At 37.8% G+C, this 20,548-nt stretch overlaps 1 protein-coding gene and 1 non-coding gene across 2 annotated transcripts in view; one reads left to right on the forward strand and one right to left on the reverse strand.

Annotated features, from left to right (window-relative positions):
• LOC130222020 (gastrula zinc finger protein XlCGF57.1-like) overlaps positions 1–20,548 on the forward strand; it is a 752,525-nt gene that overhangs the window by 720,763 nt on the left and 11,214 nt on the right. The window lies entirely within an intron of this gene.
• Positions 18,362–18,433, reverse strand: trnap-cgg (transfer RNA proline (anticodon CGG)). The gene has a single exon. It is a non-coding gene; the product is annotated as a tRNA-Pro (tRNA).

Consider the following 20,548-nt stretch of genomic DNA (forward strand, 5'->3'; position numbering starts at 1 on the left):
TGTTGATTAAGGGATGATAATTGGCTGAAACTTTTTCCACACTGAGTGCATGTGAATGGTTTCTCTCCAGTGTGGATCATCATGTGAATCTTAAGATTGCCTTTTCTTCCAAAACTCCTTCCACACTGAGTGCAGGTGAAACGATTCTTGTCTCTCCTTTTCAAAATACTATCAGTCTGTAAATTAGTTTTTTTCTCAATTTTGACATGATGTTCCTCCTCTTTACTCCCCTCATTCTCTTCAATTACGTCTGAAATAAATAAAACATTAGTTTTCATTAAGTCTTAAAAACTCATCAAAAGCTGAAAAGTGAAAAGACACTGGAAACATTGGCTACACACACTGTAATTTTGATGCACATTAAATAAATCAGATCATATTTTGTTCAGTCCATTAATGTGTACACATTTAAGCAGATTCAATTCATCTTTCAAGAGTTCACACTTAGCTCATGATTGATTATATGCAAGTTTGGCATTCTGTCCCTGGAGAGAGCCCTGAGCTCAAAAGGTCCTTGAGCCCTGGGCTCCCTCCCATTTGCAGGGCGAGAGGGGAGCTCTGAGCTCAGGTAGGTCTCGAGAACTTGAATACTACTATGGTACTTGAATAGCTTGTAGGATCAAAAACGGGGCCGGTGCGGGTATAAATGGAGAGATAAGAGTTGCTACCCGAGTGGTGTACTGACTAATGGAATATGTACAACTATATGTGCTCCCGGGGCAGTGTTAATTGCATGGACCGGGCTGGAGAGTGAGGTAAATGTAATGACTTGAAGCATGTAGGCGTGAGCTCTGTTAGAGAGGCTTACTATGGCAGTGGTGAAATGTAGCTAAAAAGTTCAGCAGAGTGTCTCTGCTGCTGCACATGTGCGGTGAGTGTTAGTATCATGGAATTATTGAAGGGTAACTGAGGTCAGGCAGAGCGTCACTGCTGCGGCAGTGGTGCAGAGGGGAATGAAGCTCAGCGGAGCGCCTTTGCTGCAGAGGTGCAATTGAAGTCAATATTGGAAGGGAAATTTGCCTCCGCAGAGACGTTTTAACTGCTTTGGCAGTGCTGGGGAGTGTACAAGTAGTGAATGGCTAAATGGAAGTGTATTTGAGCTCAGCAGAGCATCACTGCTGCAGCAGTGGTGTAGAGGGGAATGAAGTTCAGCGGAGCGTCTCTGCGATTGCAGAGATGCAATGGAAGTCAGTATTGGAAGGAAAGTACACCTCTGGAGAGACGTTTTAACTGCTGTGGAAGTGCTGGGGAGTGTGTCAGTAGTAAATGACTAAATGGAAGTGTATGTGAACTCAAGCAGAGCGTTACTGTTGTGGCTGTGTTGCAGAGGGGGAATGAGACTCAGCAGAGGGACTCTGCAGCTGCAGAGGTGCATTGGTAGTTAGTGTCTGGAGTGTTATGTGTGCTCTTACAGAAATGTTATGATGGAAGTGGATAGGAGCTCAGCTAGACTGACACTGTTGCTGCAGTGGTGCAATGATTGAGTGAAAAATTAGCAGATTAGAGAGTTGTGTGGAATCCCGCAGGAACTTTGGTTCCGGTCAATAGTAATGTGGGTATGAGCTCAGCTAAAGCTACAACATTGGTGTAGTAGTTGTGATGAACGGTGCCATTATTAATGTGAGACGAGGAAGATACAAAAGTAAACCTCTCCTATACTGACATTCCGATACTTCAGAGCTCAACTTTATCTGAAAGTGTAAGCAAAGAGCACAACGTAACCAGCAGAGGGCACACAAGACTAATGAACGATGAAGGAGAGAGAGTTACCTTTCTCTGACCCTCATCTGCTCTTACCTTCTTCTGACCTCCTCTCCTTTGAGTACAAACAGCTAGCGCAGCTGACCATGAAGGCCTGAGACTCTCTGTCCATGGGATGGGGAACTCCCTGGCCACAGAGCCATGATACTCTTTCGTCATGGATGCCGGTACCCTCTGTAGGCACCGGTACCTCGGGTAGCGTTTAATGGCTTAAAACTGTCTAAATAATGAGCATGTAATTGTTTGTATGTTGATTCTTGTTCTTAAATGTACCTAGGAACAACTATAAATTTGTTCAAATAAGACATGACCTATAAGTTTAGCTGACTATTAGAACTCTTGACTGAGTGGTCAGACCACATTATACAGTTGGTCCTTAGTGATTTATAATGTGTTCTTTGATGTAATAGGTAAGACCCAAATGGTGTATAGGTACTTGTATCCCTGAGCATAATTCAATATGTCAAGTCCTCACTGATATATGAGGTGTAATTATGTGCATGACCTGATTTTGGAAGTATAAAAGTGCAGCCATACTGATCAGATTTGCGCTTTCTGACTTCTCTATAATGAGGGTGGTTGCCCTTTATCCTCAACGAAGGATAAAGAAAGGATTTTGTTTCTGTTATTTGTCTTTTGTTTCTTCTACTTTTTCACTGGATTTTATTTTATTAATAAAAGTGTATTTTATTACTTATCTTCACTGGAGTGGACATTGACTTCATTTTCCAGAACCCATCAAGTTACCCTGTGTGGTAAAGTATGAATCTAATTTATTCTTTTTGCAAAAACATTATAAAGACGATCCTTTAACTAAACTCTAGCTAAGAAATATTGCGAAGGGAGGATCCTGGTTTATCTTTGTTTAATTAGGGTAATTAAATAAAGGCAAACCAGCACATAGTGCAAAGGTTGAGTATAGCTCAGTAGAGCTTCTAGAGCATTGTTTCTGCTACTATGTAATGTAATTAAATGGTGGTCAGTATGGAAGCAATATGTGTCCCAGCTAAGCCTTTGTGGTTGAATTATTGCGGGGAGTGTGATGATGGTGAATAATTTTTTATTTTTTTTAAATAAATGAAAGTAAGTGAAATTATGAAGAGGAAGAGAAAAAGGGGAAGATAGTAAAAGGAGTCCTACGCTAGTAGGGTGAAAAATAGGGAGAACTGCTGCTTAGAAACTCATGAGTGTTGGTGTTGGCTACCTAGAATCAGCTGGGCTTCTCTTAGGGTGATATTGGCTGAGGCGTATGTATGATTTGAAGGCGTTAGAAGACCAACATCCGAGAGTTTGTATCTGTTGTTGGGAGAGGCCGTTGTGGGCTGCTGTAGTGGCTGCTCCTATCCTGAATGAGTGTGTAGAGATTGGTTCGGGGTGGTGGGAAGCCTGAAATGCAGAGAAATTCTTTTAGGTGTTTTTGAAACCAAAAACGTGTTACTGGACGGTTAGCCTCATCAGTAAAAAGGGAGGCGAGGGGGTTATGTTCTTGGGCTCTGCTGTAGTGCAAGAATGCTAAGAGGGTTTGGAATGGGTGTGTGTGCGAGGGGATGTCAAAAATGAAATTAGATTGTTCTTTGTATAGCTGATCTGTTTTGCTTTGCTTATTATTGAAAGATAGAGTTTCTTTATACAGCAAGGTTAGGTCAGATATGGTGGGGTGGATTGTGGGATTGAAATTAGATCTCATCGTTAGTTCAAAACCCCAAAAAATCTAGTGTGAACATGGCATCGAGTGTGCGGGCTGTATGTGTGGAAGTATGTGGAGTGTAATGGGTTGTCTGGCATGGGGGGTGGGGGGAGTTTGAGAATTTGTAATGGCATCTGAAGGAGACCCGTGTATCAATTTGTGAAAAAAATTTATCCCACTTAGGTAGCTTCGAATTGAACTAGCTTGTATATCTTTTGAAATGTATAAATGTGAAATGAATGAGGTGATAAAGAGGAGGGAAAAGTCAGGAACAGGTGTTTTATACAGAGAGTAGAAGTGTTTGAAAAAGCTCCATGCCGTGAGATATGACTGGAGAGTTCTAGGGGCAACTGCTTGAAGGATTAGAGAAATAGAGGATTCTCTGAGGTGATATAAAGGGTGGTTTATGGCAATGTCATCTCTGAATAATGAGGAACAGGTGTTGGATGAGGGTCCGCTTCTGGCGCCAATAGCTGAAACTTATGAAAAGAAAAACGAGTCAGCAATTACATTTTTTGCAACCTGGTACATGTTCAGCAGTTATAATCAATTGTTTTGTGGCTGCTATCCAAACGAGGCGTCTTAATAAGAGCATGAGTGATGGTGAGTGCGAGTGCCCTTTATTAATGTTTTTTATTTTATTTTTTAACAAATAAAAAAATGCTATGGAATTTCACTGTGGACCAAGAATGGTTTAGTTACCTGTATTGTTCAAAATATCATGTTTTGTGTTTATCTGAGGAGAGATTTAGAACAAGGGGAGTGTGAATTACTGATGACAGAATTTCCATTTTTGTGTAAAATATCCCTTTAATAAATCCAGTGTACTGTTTGTATGGCATGGATTTAAGTGCTGTTTTTGTTTATTTATTTTTAGATTGCTCAGGACGGGTATTTTATACCCACGCACCAAAGAAACTTTTTAAGATTTAGGGAGATGCATCACTGCGGTTTCTCTCATATTGCAAAAAAAAAAAAAAAGAGAAGAGAGCCTTGGATCTACCAGTTCAAGCAAACATTTCATCTGGTGAGACAATCCAGCATAACAGCTCTGTTTTAATCCCAATTTGTAGCATTTCACCTTTGATATGAGGGGCTTGTTTTGAATTTAATTATTGTGATTTCTTCTGTTTGATATAAAGACAGCCTTGGAGATCCCGCTTTGGAGAGGGTCAGGGGCGGACTGGGACAAAAATTCAGCCCTGGCACTGTAGCCACACCAGCCCACATTACCACACCGACACAGCCCCACCCATGGACACGCACATCCACACATTATATTAGTGTACAGATGGTGAAATAATATACGCAGTGCCAAATGTAATAGATATTAAAACATTTAAATGTATGTGACTGGAACAAAAACAACCTCTTTATAAAAAATGTATACATACAGTAAAAACTTAATAAAAAAATGTTTGTCTGCTATTATATGATAGAAGTAACCTTTGAATGTGTCTCACGCACACACACACACACACACACACACACACAGAGCTTTACACACAAATGGACACGCAGCACGCAGCATGTGCAAAATGTCCTGTCTGTCCAAAGAATTTTGTCAGTTGTTGTGTCTGAGTGAGAAAAGAATTGATGAAATTTGAGAGATGTAATCATTAAATGCATTTTGTGCCAAAACAATGAGAATTGATCCCTAGTTCAGCCCACATAGACTTCTGTTGTGCTCACTGTGTCAAGAGTTTTGCAAAAGTGTCCTATATAGAGAAATGTGTCCTAGCGTCTGTAAAAAACTTTATTACACTTAAGTAATAACAGTAGCACAAAAGGCAATACAATATATAACAAAAAAGCAGAAATATTTGTGTGTACTAGCAGATTTGTACATTTTTAATCCTTCATGATATATAGCTTTTTTGATATAAAGTATGCTAAAGTGTTGCTAGTGCTGCATCTCATTTGTGTGTGTGTGACAAACATTCACATGCTACTCCTATCATAGGGGTTAATTTATCGTTAATTAGCCACAGTCTTAAAAAGGCTTACATGAGCTTTTATTTTGAAGTGTTTCTGGCAATCAGACAGTTTATTCTTATTTGTTTCGGGACCACACACACCAACCTACATGGATACTCCGAAGTGATGTTTAGCACTTGCATGCTCAGTACTTGTTGGAAACTTTGTGGAAAAAGAATAAAGAATTCTGGATTGATTGCAGCTCGTTGCCTCTGACTGACCAGACATCTGTGGTGAACTAGCCCCCACTGACAACCCCTAACTGGTTTGTGGTTTCTGTATCAGTTTTCTGTACACAGTATTAAGAAACTGTCAGCATTTGTGTCAGGGTGTGTTTCTCTTACGGCTGTATTCCTACCTCCATGACACTTGACTCTGCTGCAGCAGTCAGGCTATCTGCACTGCCACTGGGTCCAGAAACATTCTAGTTTGAATAGATGAACACAGCAGTCAGGAAAGGAAGAACATAAGCAAGCCAATGTCTGACTATTGCATAGATATACTACAATATTGCCTGTAAAAGAATTCTATGTTCCACCTACATACTGTGACATATGCATGTATTTAATGTTTTATTTTAAAGACTAGCTATGTATTTAGAGTTGACTACAAATTCCTACAGTACTATAGCTGTAGCTGTTCTGTGTATACCCTAAATTCCACGTTATCTGCTTATAATGATATTTTAAAATGTATGGGAGTTCCACGCTGAGTTAACTGTTAAACACAGTGTAGGTTACTGTCAAAAACTGTCAGAAGTAGCGTGAATGACATTAAAATTAATTATTATTTATATTTTAGTATAATTAAGGGCGTCAGCCACACACCAGAAGCGCTGCTCGGCGACGCAAAGCGTCGCGCAACGCCATGCATTTCAGAATTCTAATTTCTAAACAAAAGTTTCTAAGGTACACAAGTCGGCAGCTGTCATGTGAATATGCGTGTCTGATGTGCCATACTTTAACTGTCATGTGCTCGCCGTGTTGCGGCGCATCCGATGTGTGACCTGCTTTATTTTCTGTTCCCTTCTTACCTCCTCTACCGCGCTACTGTCCTCCGATGCATTTACACCTCCTCTCGCGAATATTTCGGTTAATTTTATGCATTTGGCAGCATCTGATTTTAGAGCCCTTTTCTTGCTCTCTCTGACCTTTTCAGCACCGCCTTTCCTTTTTTTACGGTCCATATTTTGACATTAACGTTAGCTTGTGTTGTGTTGCATTTACTGTTTGACCATCTTGCCAGATTTTGATTACATCAGCGTAATCCACAGCCTCTGATTGGGTCGGCCCAATTCGAGACCGGCCGGCCGTCGCCGATTGGCCCAAATGCTTAACATGTATCATTATTATAATTATCAATCATCATTATTATTATTATTATTTTTATTATTGTTGTCATCAACAGCAGCATTATATTCACATCTTGCAAGAGATAAAAGCTGCCAGCATGCAAAAACAATACATATTAAAAAAAAAAAAAAAAAAAAAAAAAAACCTGACCGGCCCACATTTTAAAACTGTTCCGGCCCTTCTGGCATTTGCCAGAATTGCCAGACGGCCAGTCCGCCCCTGGAGAGGGTGCTTTAACAACTCAGCCAGCTATCATTTCTTTACTGCCATACAGATTGTGCAGCAAGATACCAGGAGGCAAAACAAGAATTTGTTGATTTTTTACCTCTAGGTGCATTATTGATTACAATAAATGTTGGACATTATTTAATTCGTGTGTATACTTGTATTTCATTCAGTACTTAGTGGAGGAGCAACAGAGACAGAACCCTTATGTCCTGCTGCTTGGGGATGAACTAAACTGCTCTCAGGCATTTGTTATTGTGGAAGGAGTGGCACTAAATTCATGGATTTAAATAAAGCTTAGCCAATGTATTAAAAGCTGTGTATTTTTTATTTACATATAAAGATGACTACTACTACTACTATAATAATAATAATAATACAAATAATTTATTGTTATATAGTGGTTAAGCCACTTTTTGGCAAAATAACCCAACAAATTAGTTATTTTTGTGACCCAAATTGTTGGGTTAACCTTATCAACCCTATGGATTGGGTTAAAATAATCCAACAGAAGGTCGGTGCCAAATTAACCCATCTATGGGTTACCTGTTGGGTTATTATTAACCCAACTGTTTTAAGTGAGTATACATTTCTCACCTTAAGGTGATGCTCATGCAGACATACCAAGTCTCTTGGAAGTTCCGGGAGTATCCTGCAAAATGACTGATAATCTCCCGGAAATCGTGCATCTCCCGCCTGGTCCTTAAATACGTCGCACACCACTCTCCACCGCATCCCTCCCAGCTCTTCAGGTATGTCGCACGCAACTTACCCCCACTGCTCTTCAGGTACGTCGCGCGCAACTCACCCCCACCGCTCTTCAGGTACGTCGCATGCAACTCACCTACACCGCTCTCTTCAGGTACGTCACGCGAAACTCACCCCCACCTCTCTACAGGTACGTCGCGATGTTAAATTCTGTGCCCCAGTATACCTATACTTTGCCCAGTGTGGCCATATACACATCTTATTTGACGGAATGCAAACTGGCAAAGAGATGTTAAATTTTTCATTACAATGAAAGGGAGGGTGGCATGTGTAATTTATGAAACTAACGAATCACTTATTTTTTCTTTTCTTGTATATTTCTTATCTTATATTTCTTTCACTGATGCACATGTGTAATCTGTGATTAAAACCTCCGCTTCTGTAAAGTGCGTTGCGCTTTTTTTTTTCACTGTGACTTGAAAATGCCTTCAGGTATGCGCAGTGCGCGTACATTAACCCATGGTTATCTTCAGGAGGTTGATTTAACTAACTCTTATCAGGTGTTCTGGAACCGACATACTCACAATAAGCAGGTTTTGGGTTAATCAACCAAAAGTTCAGGGTTTAGCAGATGGTAAGTTAACCCAGCTTTCTGGAATATCCCCCTGGTCTCTAATCTGAGCTGCTGTTAACCTGCAATTTCTGAGGATGGTGACTCGGATGAACTTATCCTCCGCAGCAGAGGTGACTCTTGGTCTTCCGACCTGGGGCGTTCCGCATGTGAGCCAGTTTCTTTGTAGCGCTTGATGGTTTTTGTGAATGCACTTGGGGACACTTTCAAAGTTTTCCCAATTTTTTGGAATGACTGATTTTCATTTCTTAAAGTAATGATGGCCACTCGTTTTTTTTTCTTTACTTAGCTGCTTTTTTCTTGTCATAATACAAATTTTAACAGACTGTTCAGTGGGACTATCAGCTATGTATCCACCTCACTTCTGCACAACACAACTGATGGTTCCAAACTTATTTAGAAGGCAAGAAATATCACTAATTAAACCTGACAGGGCACACATGTGAAATGAAAACCATTTCAGGTGACTACCTCTTGAAGCTCATCAATAGATTGCCTAGGCATGAATAGAAAGAGTGTGCAAAGCAGTAATTAAAGCAAAAGGTGGCTACTTTGAAGAACCTAGAACATGACATATTTTGTTACACATATATTTCCACATGTGTTAACTCACAGTTTTGATGCCTTCAGTGTGAATCTACAATTTTCATAGCCATGAAAATAAAGAAAACTCTTTGAATGAGAAGATGTGTCCAAACTTTTGGTCTTTACTGTACCTTGCAGAATATTTCATTTTGGGGGTCAGAGAAAAACCAAGCTCTTTTTGTGCCTGTGGCTTTAAATGCAAATGATCAAATGCACTCGCTCTAGATTACTCGTGTTGTGTTCCCTCATTTGTATCTTCCACTGGCTTTAAACATTTGTAACTTGCTTGAAAGGCCTGATTGAGACAGATCCTGCATTTTCACAGCACGTACGCATAATTCACACTTATATTTGTGAGTTTGCATTATTGTATATAAATTATGCAAATGTTTCCCAGTACTGGGTTGCAGCTGGAAGGGCATCCGCTGTTTAAAACAAATGCTGGATAAGTTGGTGGATCATTCCGCTAAGGTGACCCCTGATGAATAAAGGGACTAAGCCAAAGGAAAATTAATGAATGAACTTGTGCAAATGCTTAATGTCATGTTTGCTGTAAACTGGAGTGATGAGGAGATGGCAAGACAACATACTTTGCTTCTTGTTTTCATTCATTTGTACTTTTGTCTTTGTTTTCTTGCCTTTGTGCATGTCCTGAGGCTTAGCTGAAGACCTACGTGATGACATTTTATATACCTAATAAGATGCAGAAATGCCATCTAAAAAGGTGACCTGCTGTTTGTGGAACGTGACTACAAATAACCCAGGATTCTGTTTATCGAGGGTTAGAATGAACCAGGGTTAAAAATTTGAAGTGTGAAAAGCCCTAAGAATACTCAGCATCGGCTCTCAGGATAACCAGAGTACAATGACAAACAGCGACAATTGTCAAACATGTCATAGTGACCTGATCTCATTTGCTATTGTTTTAGCACTTCCAATTCAGTTGACAATTGGAGAAATGACCAGGAGTTATGAATGGCAGAAAACAGTCGCACTACTTGCTCTACAAACAAGTGTGTTCATGACTATACATAGAAAGAAAAATAAAAAAATTTGAAATTTTGACTTGGCAACATCAAGCAGCATTAGGCATGGTGATCAGGTTAAATTATTCAAATTAATCATTGACTTCTGCTGTCTTCATTTGTTTCTTTACTATTTAAAACTGCATTTTTGGATATTATTTCTGCTGGAGATACTGTCCTAAAAAAGCCTTAGATATACCTTAGATATACAAGGTTTTAAAACCTTTCCTTTTCCAAACTGTGCTATACCTTGTAAACTGTTATCGCCCCATGCCTAAGCAGCATAACACTGTATTTTGGATCCAAAAATTAATTCTTAAAAAATAAAATTCAGGCAAAAAGATTCCAATGGCGGTGCCTGCTGGTATGTGAAGAATATGGTGAATACTAACGAACTTTACACTCAAATGTTTGCATATCATCAGCATGCTGTAATCCATTTCTTAAGCAGAAAAAGTCATTTAGACTAGTTTGTTGGCCAGTTGTAGTCAGTGCAATGCTAAACGTTATTGTTCCACTATAATTTGTTTTGTTTCACGTCGCCCCACAGCAACATCATATAGTTTAGAATACTGTACAATGTTTAATAATAATTATTTACTTTAGTGTCCATTTCATTCAGCATATTTAAAATTGGGGCCCTCCACGTTTTCTGGCATTTTTAAGGCCTAAAATTTAGATTTTGGAATTTAAGACATTTTAAGACCCCACAGAAACCCTGTTTAAACACAATAGCCCTGGTAATTAGTTATTATAATAATGATGTAGTTCTAACTCAGATACTATCTGTGAGAACTAGTAACAACTACTAAAAACAACTTTAAACCCATAAAGAATTTGGAATTGTGATCAATATGACATATACAAATGGAAAGTACTAAGCCAGCATCACTGTAATAGCAGAGATCTTCTATGAGAAAACTGTAGGTCAAATATCATCAGCAACTTTATTTAATTTATTGTTTTTATTTATTTTACATAGGACCAGTGTTTAAGGATGCTTTACAAACAGTAGGAGAACAAAAAAGCAATAACCTTAAGAAGGGAGAGAAGATGGGAGACTAATAATACATAAAATGAATGACAAAAGACATGAGAACAAGTGACAAAAAAACTCATTCCTGTCTTTTAATGAGTGCTTATGTGCATTTAGGAGAACTAGGCAGCACACTCAGGGCTGCAAGATGGATTTAATTTATTATTCTTATTATTAAAATATATCTGAATGAGGATCAAATGACTGAGTTTGTCTTTGAGAATGAAAACCAACCTGTTTGTTCCTGCAGATCTTCCGGTTTGACTCTGAATGTTTCTTCAATCTTCACATCTTCACTCTCCTCTTTAATAAACGCCATCTTTATAACAGTGTGGAGATCAGTCGCTTCGGCAGTTTTTCTCTGCGTTTGGACACTTTATCCTGTTTAAAATGAATAAAACAATAAAAAAATTTAATGAATAAATTAATGAACAGAAACAAAATAACTTCTCTTCAAAACTTGCTTTAACAGTTTCTTTATATGAGAGTAATTAACAAAAATAAATCAGGTAAGTTCAAGCAAGAAACAATAGCCACAAATGAGCTGATTGAAACTAGTACTCAATTTCTTATATATAGTGATTCATACTTCGAATGGAATGACATTATACTATTTAATAAATTAAACCTTCATTAAAACACTTATTACACACATTTCTGTTGTTCAAACAATAGCCCTCATTACTCTGAGTAATATAGCACTACATTGTATAAAGGGTTAAAATATTATTTTCAACAACAGGTACATAATTTAGCATCGGATGAAAAAACCTGAAACTTTAATCAATCGGTTTATATATGTGTAAAAGTTTTAAAACAAACCTTTCTTCAGTTGAATCAAAGCATGGAATCACAGTGGAGGAGCGGCGCAGCCTTATGACGTCACATCGCCACGCCAAAATAAAAGTCTTTTTAAAGCTTTTTTGCCACTTACTTTTAGTCTTGACTTACTAATAAAATTTTCCCCTCGTTTTCCACTTTCCACTATATCTGCTCTCTCGCACACACACACACACACGCACGCACACACACACACACACGCACACACACACAGACAGACAGACATTCAGTATTTGAAGCTGATCAAAAACTTTAAACATTTTTAAGACAATTTTGAAAAACATTTTTAATCCACTTGCATGTCTAAAAACACATTAATTCCTATTAATATGAGTCCAAATCTCCTCCTCGTAATTATGACCTCTTCCTTCTTATTTTCACAACTTCCTATCTAAGGTTTATTTTTTCAAATAATATCTGTAATATAATATATAACTTTACCTTTACTTACAGAAGCATATAAAGGGGTAGTTCACACAAAAATTACAATTCAGCCAGAGCGGCCCACTGCATATAATAAAAATGCTACCCATCATCATGCCCTTGAATATGTTTACATAAGCACAAAAGCCATACACACAAGTCTTCATACAAGTAATCACCATTTTGTTCCAGTTCCTGCCTGACTGCTTGAATCCATAAGTGATTCTTTTCAATTTACACACCAGTCTCTCTTTTCTTTTTGATTTTACCTCAAAATTAGGTCCAGACAGAATCTGCGGACATTTTTTTGCAATTTCTGTGGAGAATCTTAACTAAAAACTTAACACATGAAATGAAAAATAATAGTTTATATATATATATATATACTGTGTGTGTGTGTGTGTGTGTGTGTGTGTGTGTGTGTGTGTGTGTGTGAGACATTGATGACGTTCACATTGTAACACAAAACATAAAATAACAGTCAAAATACATGAGTAGATTTGGGTTAATTAAAAATAAAAATGTTTTAAAGCACTAAATCATTAGAGTGACTTCATGTAGGACACAAATGCCTCAAATGCAGCTTTCACATCATTGGAATAAATTATATTTTAACATATTCAAATGGAAAGGTTAACATATTAAAAAGGAATAATTATTTACAAGGTTACTTTTATATCTGTATCTTTATAAAATAAAGCAGTCGTCCCGAACCTTTGAAAAATAGTCCATGTTGTCTTTACATTTTTAGATAGCTTCATTTATTACTGACTTTATGCTTTCAAAATATGTAATTATGCAGTTGAAGTAATAATGTGCTACTTTTGCTACATAGTAGATGTGAACTAGTTTTGTTTTGTGTTAAAGCCACAATGGCTATGCATGTTCATAACCACACTTCTTTGTATGAGTGCTTTATTGGGACCTTATAGGCACATTTTGTGCCTGGACTCAACTTAGTATTAGTGAGACTTAACTATTTTGTTAATTACTTAATACCCACAGAGCATGCTCATAGGGCATACTTCTGACCCAGATTCTGTGCCCGAGTATACTTATACTTCGCCCAGTGTGGCCATATACACATCTTATTTGACGGAATGCAAACTGGCATCGAGATCCTAAAGTGCAGTTTTCCATGCGTTGGCATCTTGTTGAAGGCATACAAAAGATCCATGACAAATGATTGGCGAAATGGCCCAGTGGCCTAATGGATAAGGCATCAACCTTCAGGGCTTGGGATTGTAGGTTCAAGTCCCATCTGGGTTGTCTTTGAAGGTCTCACTTCAAAATGGGAGCAATGTTTGGTGGATGAAACACGGTAGCTGTGAAAACCTTCTTGAGATGTGTTTGCATGTCATTAACTTCCTGCATTGCCATGCATATTACCTATTATGACTAAAAGAGTAACGAGATATCTAACGCGAAAGGCCATTTTGAATCCTGCATGGTGCCTACAGAGAAGAGACTGTGTACAAAGACAAAAATGGTGCTTATATATAAAGCTGGTGGGTTGTTCAAGATCCATAAACAAATGTAAGAACTGAATCATTGCCGCTCCTTTTTTGTCTGTATAATTATGGTGGCTTGAAAAGCCAGCATATTGTTATCTATCTTAAACTTATTATTATTCTTCTTCTTCTTCTTCTTCTTCTTCTTCTTCTTATTCTTCTGAGACTAATTTCTAAGTGTATCTCCTCCTAGGCCTTTCAAGCTACATACTTCAAACTTTCGTCAAACCTTCAAACTGGTCTGACTCGGGTTGCTATATCTTTTCTAACTGATCCGACCTTGGGTTTTCCGAAAAATGACCCAGAAAAAACCCAAAAGTCTCATTGACTTAACATTGGGTCAAACTTTGTGAGCTTATAACTCTGCATCAGACTGTCCTACAGACTTCTAACTGGACTCATTTAACTCAGTCTAGCCAGCAGCCAATAACTGATGACTTTTTAACTTACTAGCCACTCCCTAGCAACCACTTACAGCACCCTAGCAACTGTCCCATAGACTTCCATTGTAAAAGACTTCCATTTACTTAACATTGGATCAACCTTTGTGAGCTCATAACTCTGCATCAGACTGTCCTACAGACTAGAGTCTGGCCTCATTCAACTCAGTCTAGCCAGCAGCCAATCACTGATTACCTTTAAACTTACTAGCCACTCCCTAGCAACCAATTTCAGCACCCTAGCAACTGTCCCAGAGACTGTGACTAGCTATTCTAACACACGCTAACAGTTTTAACATCCTACTGACATGCTAATCTTGCTAGAAAGGTGCTAGCAACACGATAGTGACATGCTAGTCATGCTAGTAACATGCTAATTCATGCTAGAATCATGCTAACAACATGCTAATTCATGCTAGAAACAAGCTGACTCATGCTAGAATCATGCTAGTAACATGCTAGTTACATGCTAATTCATGCTAGAATCATGCTAGTTACATGCTAATTCATGCTAGAAACATGCTAATTCATGCTAGAATAATGCTAACAACATATTAATTCATGCTAGAAACATGCTAATAACATGCTAATTCATGCTAGAAACATGCTAGTAATATGCTAGAATCATGCTAGTAACATGCTAATTCATGCTAGAATCATGCTAATAACATGCTAATTCATGCTAGAATCATGCTAGTAACATGCTAATTCATGCTAGAATCATGCTAGTAACATGCTAATTCATGCTAGAAACATGCTAGTAACATGCTAATTCATGCTAGAATCATGCTAGTAACATGCTAATTCATGCTAGAAACATGCTAGTAACATGCTAATTCATGCTAGAAACATGCTAGTAACATGCTAGAATCATGCTAGTAACATGCTAATTCATGCTAGAATCATGCTAGTAAAATGCTAATTCATGCTAGAATCATGCTAGTAACATGCTAATTCATGCTAGAATCATGCTAGTAACATGCTAATTCATGCTAGAATCATGCTAATAACATGCTAATTCATGCTAGAAACATGCTAATTCATGCTAGAATCGTGCTAATAACATGCTAATTCATGCTAGAAACATGCTAGTAACATGCTAATTAATGCTAGAAACATGCTAGTAACATGCTAATTTATGCTAGAAACATGCTAGTAACATGCTAATTCATGCTAGAATCATGCTAGTAACATGCTAATTCATGCTAGAATCATGCTAATAACATGCTAATTCATGCTAGAAACATGCTAGTAACATGCTAATTCATGCTAGAATCATGCTAGTTACATGCTAATCCATGCTAGAATCATGCTAGTAACATGCTAATTCATGCTAGAATCATGCTAATAACATGCTAATTCATGCTAGAATCATGCTAGTAACATGCTAGAATCATGCTAATAACATGCTAATTCATGCTAGAATCATGCTAGAAACATGCTAATTCATGCTAGAAACATGCTAATTCATGCTAGAATCATGCTAATAACATGCTAAATCATGCTAGAAACATGCTAGTAACATGCTAATTCGTGCTAGAAACATGCTAGTAACATGCTAATTCATGCTAGAATCATGCTAGTAACATGCTAATTCATGCTAGAATCATGCTAGTAACATGCTAATTCATGCTAGAATCATGCTAATAACATTCTAATTCATGCTAGAAACATGCTAATTCATGCTAGAATCATGCTAGTAACATGCTAATTCATGCTAGAATCATGTTAGTAACATGCTAATTCATGCTAGAATCATGCTAATAACATTCTAATTCATGCTAGTAACATGCTAATTCATGCTAGACACATGCTAGTAACATGCTAATTCATGCTAGAATCATGCTAGTAATATGCTAATTCATGCTAGAAACATGCTAGTAACATGCTAATTCATGCTAGAAACATGCTAGTAACATGCTAATTCATGCTAGAATCATGCTAATTCATGCTAGAAACATGCTAGTAACATGCTAATTCATGCTAGAATCATGCTAGCTACATGCTAATTTATGTTAGAATCATGCTAGTAACTTGCTAATTCATGCTAGAATCATGCTAATAACATGCTAATTCATGCTAGAATCATGCTAGTAACATGCTAATTCATGCTAGAATCATGCTAGTAACATGCTAATTCATGCTAGAAACATGCTAGTAACATGCTAATTCATGCTAGAATCATGCTAGTAACATGCTAATTCATGCTAGAAACATGCTAGTAACATGCTAATTCATGCTAGAAACATGCTAGTAACATGCTAGAATCATGCTAGTAACATGCTAATTCATGCTAGAATCATGCTAGTAAAATGCTAATTCATGCTAGAAACATGCTAGTAACATGCTAATTCATGCTAGAAACATGCTAGTAACATGCTAATTCATGCTAGAATCATGCTAATTCATGCTAGAAACATGCTAGTAACATGCTAATTCATGCTAGAATCATGCTAGTTACATGCTAATTTATGTTAGAATCATGCTAGTAACTTGCTAATTCATGCTAGAATCATGCTAATAACATTCTAATTCATGCTAGAATCATGCTAGTAACATGCTAATTCATGCTAGAATCATGCTAGTAACATGCTAATTCATGCTAGAAACATGCTAGTAACATGCTAATTCATGCTAGAATCATGCTAGTAACATGCTAATTCATGCTAGAAACATGCTAGTAACATGCTAATTCATGCTAGAAACATGCTAGTAACATGCTAGAATCATGCTAGTAACATGCTAATTCATGCTAGAATCATGCTAGTAAAATGCTAATTCATGCTAGAATCATGCTAGTAACATGCTAATTCATGCTAGAATCATGCTAGTAACATGCTAATTCATGCTAGAATCATGCTAATAACATGCTAATTCATGCTAGAAACATGCTAATTCATGCTAGAATCATGCTAATAACATGCTAATTCATGCTAGAAACATGCTAGTAACATGCTAATTAATGCTAGAAACATGCTAGTAACATGCTAATTCATGCTAGAAACATGCTAGTAACATGCTAATTCATGCTAGAATCATGCTAGTAACATGCTAATTCATGCTAGAATCATGCTAATAACATGCTAATTCATGCTAGAAACATGCTAATTCATGCTAGAATCATGCTAGTTACATGCTAATCCATGCTAGAATCATGCTAGTAACATGCTAATTCATGCTAGAATCATGCTAATAACATGCTAATTCATGCTAGAATCATGCTAGTAACATGCTAATTCATGCTAGAATCATGCTAATAACATGCTAATTCATGCTAGAATCATGCTAGTAACATGCTAATTCATGCTAGAATCATGCTAGTAACATGCTAATTCATGCTAGAAACATGCTAATTCATGCTAGAAACATGCTAATTCATGCTAGAATCATGCTAATAACATGCTAAATCATGCTAGAAACATGCTAGTAACATGCTAATTCGTGCTAGAAACATGCTAGTAACATGCTAATTCATGCTAGAATCATGCTAGTAACATGCTAATTCATGCTAGAATCATGCTAGTAACATGCTAATTCATGCTAGAATCATGCTAATAACATTCTAATTCATGCTAGAAACATGCTAATTCATGCTAGAATCATGCTAGTAACATGCTAATTCATGCTAGAATCATGCTAGTAACATGCTAATTCATGCTAGAATCATGCTAATAACATTCTAATTCATGCTAGTAACATGCTAATTCATGCTAGAAACATGCTAGTAACATGCTAATTCATGCTAGAATCATGCTAGTAATATGCTAATTCATGCTAGAAACATGCTAGTAACATGCTAATTCATGCTAGAAACATGCTAGTAACATGCTAATTCATGCTAGAATCATGCTAATTCATGCTAGAAACATGCTAGTAACATGCTAATTCATGCTAGAATCATGCTAGTTACATGCTAATTTATGTTAGAATCATGCTAGTAACTTGCTAATTCATGCTAGTAACATGCTAATTCAGACTCGGCTTTTCAAGCCACCATAAAGTTTGTCCTCAAACTTTAATATCTAGTTGTACATGTTAGACTGATTTAGAACAGAAGTCCACTAAATGTTCATTAACTAAAATCCCAGCAAAAGCTGCTACATTTAACATAGAAACACTACAGAGAGCACAGCTCTGCTGCTTTGTCTATGACAGGCGTAGGGCTCGTCCGGGATTTGAACCCGGGACCTCTCGCACCCGAAGCGAGAATGATACCCCTAGACCAACGAGCCCTGTAGAAGCAGTCTGCAGTGCCACAAAAAATTCTGTGACACTGATCCAATCTACTCTTTGTTCATGTTGTTTTTGTTACGTGTGTCAGCAACTCCCTGGAGGCATATTACAGTTCACAGGCAGTGAAAAACAGCCCAATGGAGTATTGGATACGGCACCAGCCTTCGAAGCTGGGGATTGTGGGTTTAAGGTACCAACTGGGTTGTCTTTGATGCAGTTCCTTTTAAGTTGGCTGTGCAAGACAATCCAGTGTGACCTTTAAAAAGCTAGGTTCAAACCCTTAGGTCAAAAAGACATGACAAAGGAAAACTCCTCAGAGAAGCTGTTTTGTCATTAGGTGTACACACCAGATCGTCTGAATGCAATATGGCATAGGGATCCTAAAGTACTGTTTTCTGAGTTACAAGAACTTCCTGAGCCATACAACAGATATGACAATTGCTAGTACCCAGTGGCCTAATGGATAAGGCATCAGCTTTCGAAGCTGGGGATTGTGGTTCAATTCCCATCTGGGTTGTGTTTCTTGGGTTACATTTAAGTTTTGTGAAACAATTCCGACTTGTTTTCTCAAAACTTAGGCGTGATGATCTGTGGACAGTAGTTAGCTTCGAATTCTCAGACTTGCTGCACACTTCAAATAAGATTCATCCAATCTTGCTTGAATCTCATTGTCACGTTACAAACTTAAAACGTTCTGCTAATCTTTGGCAATGGAGATCTTGACTTCAAGTACCCCGTGGCTTTCAACTAATGGTCTCATGTTAGGTGGATGATGATGAAACGCAAACAAGAAAATAGCTGCAGAAAGGTTGTGATTTCAAGTTAATGAGAGTGGCCTTGTCTGGAATTTGAAACTCAAGACCAGTCACATAATGGATAAATAATATAGAATTAATTTTATCCTTTTGAAGGAATCACACAACCTACAGCTTAGTTTCAGATGGTCTGTTTAGTGCTTTATAATTCCCAATGCCTTAGTTAAAAAGAATTATAGTCTCCATAACCCACTCAAACATCTTTTTTTCTCTTTTTTATTCAAAGTTGGGAACTGGCGTCTATAGAAAACGGCTTGGTTTATTGTGGAAAAAAAGTATTTTAACAAAAATAAATTGATGTCTTACCATAGCTCAAAAACAATGAATGGCAGCAAAGCACGAAATTAATTCACATAAACTCAGTTTACACTGCGTATCAGGCAGATTGGTTGGAGTTGTGGCGATGTTTAGGGTTAATTAATTCGCCTCGCTAATGTAATGTTACTTCAAATAAAATATGATTTTCAGATTCACAGACAAATGAACATACCTGAAAGGGATGCACGGGATTCATCTTGTACTTTTTTTCTTTTTCTCTTCTCAGCCCCAGACTGTTGTTGTCTTTTCCCGAGCATTGTATTGCATTAATCTATCTGCTAGCAGCCGCAAAGGTGCGAACACAGGTGGACCGGGCCGCGTGAATGTGCGTCCGCGCATGTGAACGCAAAAAATGTCTTGACACGTGTCACATGTTTTTTTGCGTTCATCATGAAATGCATTTAAAAATATATATTTCTTATTTTTTATGTATATTAATTCTTTTGTTAATATTAATATACAAGGAAGAGATTTTTTTTTTTTGAGCAGCGGAGATGGTGCCCCCCTTCGGAGGTGAGGCCCTACGCAGCCTGCGTACTCTGTGTATAGGGAGCGGCGGTACTGGGCAAAATGGCCCAGTGGCCTAATGGTTAAGGCATCAACCTCCGGGGCTTGGGATTGTTGGTTCAAGTCCCATCTGGGTTGTCTTTGAAGGTCTCACTTCAATTTGGGAGCAATGTTTGGTGGATGAAACACAGTAGCTGTGAAAACCTTCTTGAGATGAACCTAAAAGGTTCCGCTAAGCTATGGCAAGGGGCTTTCAGAGGGCCAACTCCGCAAACAGGTGCTTCCGCAGACACGTGCCTGGATAGCTCAGTCGGTAGAGCATCAGACTTTTAATCTAGGATGGACTAGATGGACTAGAAATCCATTGGGGTTTCCCTGCGCAGGTTCGAATCCTGCCGACTACGTTGTTTTGCACGTCCACTTATGTTGTTGTTCTCTTTTCTTTCAAGCCTCCTATACGTAATTGCAATCCTC

Source organism: Danio aesculapii, chromosome 4, assembly GCF_903798145.1.
Source record: "Danio aesculapii chromosome 4, fDanAes4.1, whole genome shotgun sequence".
Classification (NCBI taxonomy): domain Eukaryota; kingdom Metazoa; phylum Chordata; class Actinopteri; order Cypriniformes; family Danionidae; genus Danio; species Danio aesculapii.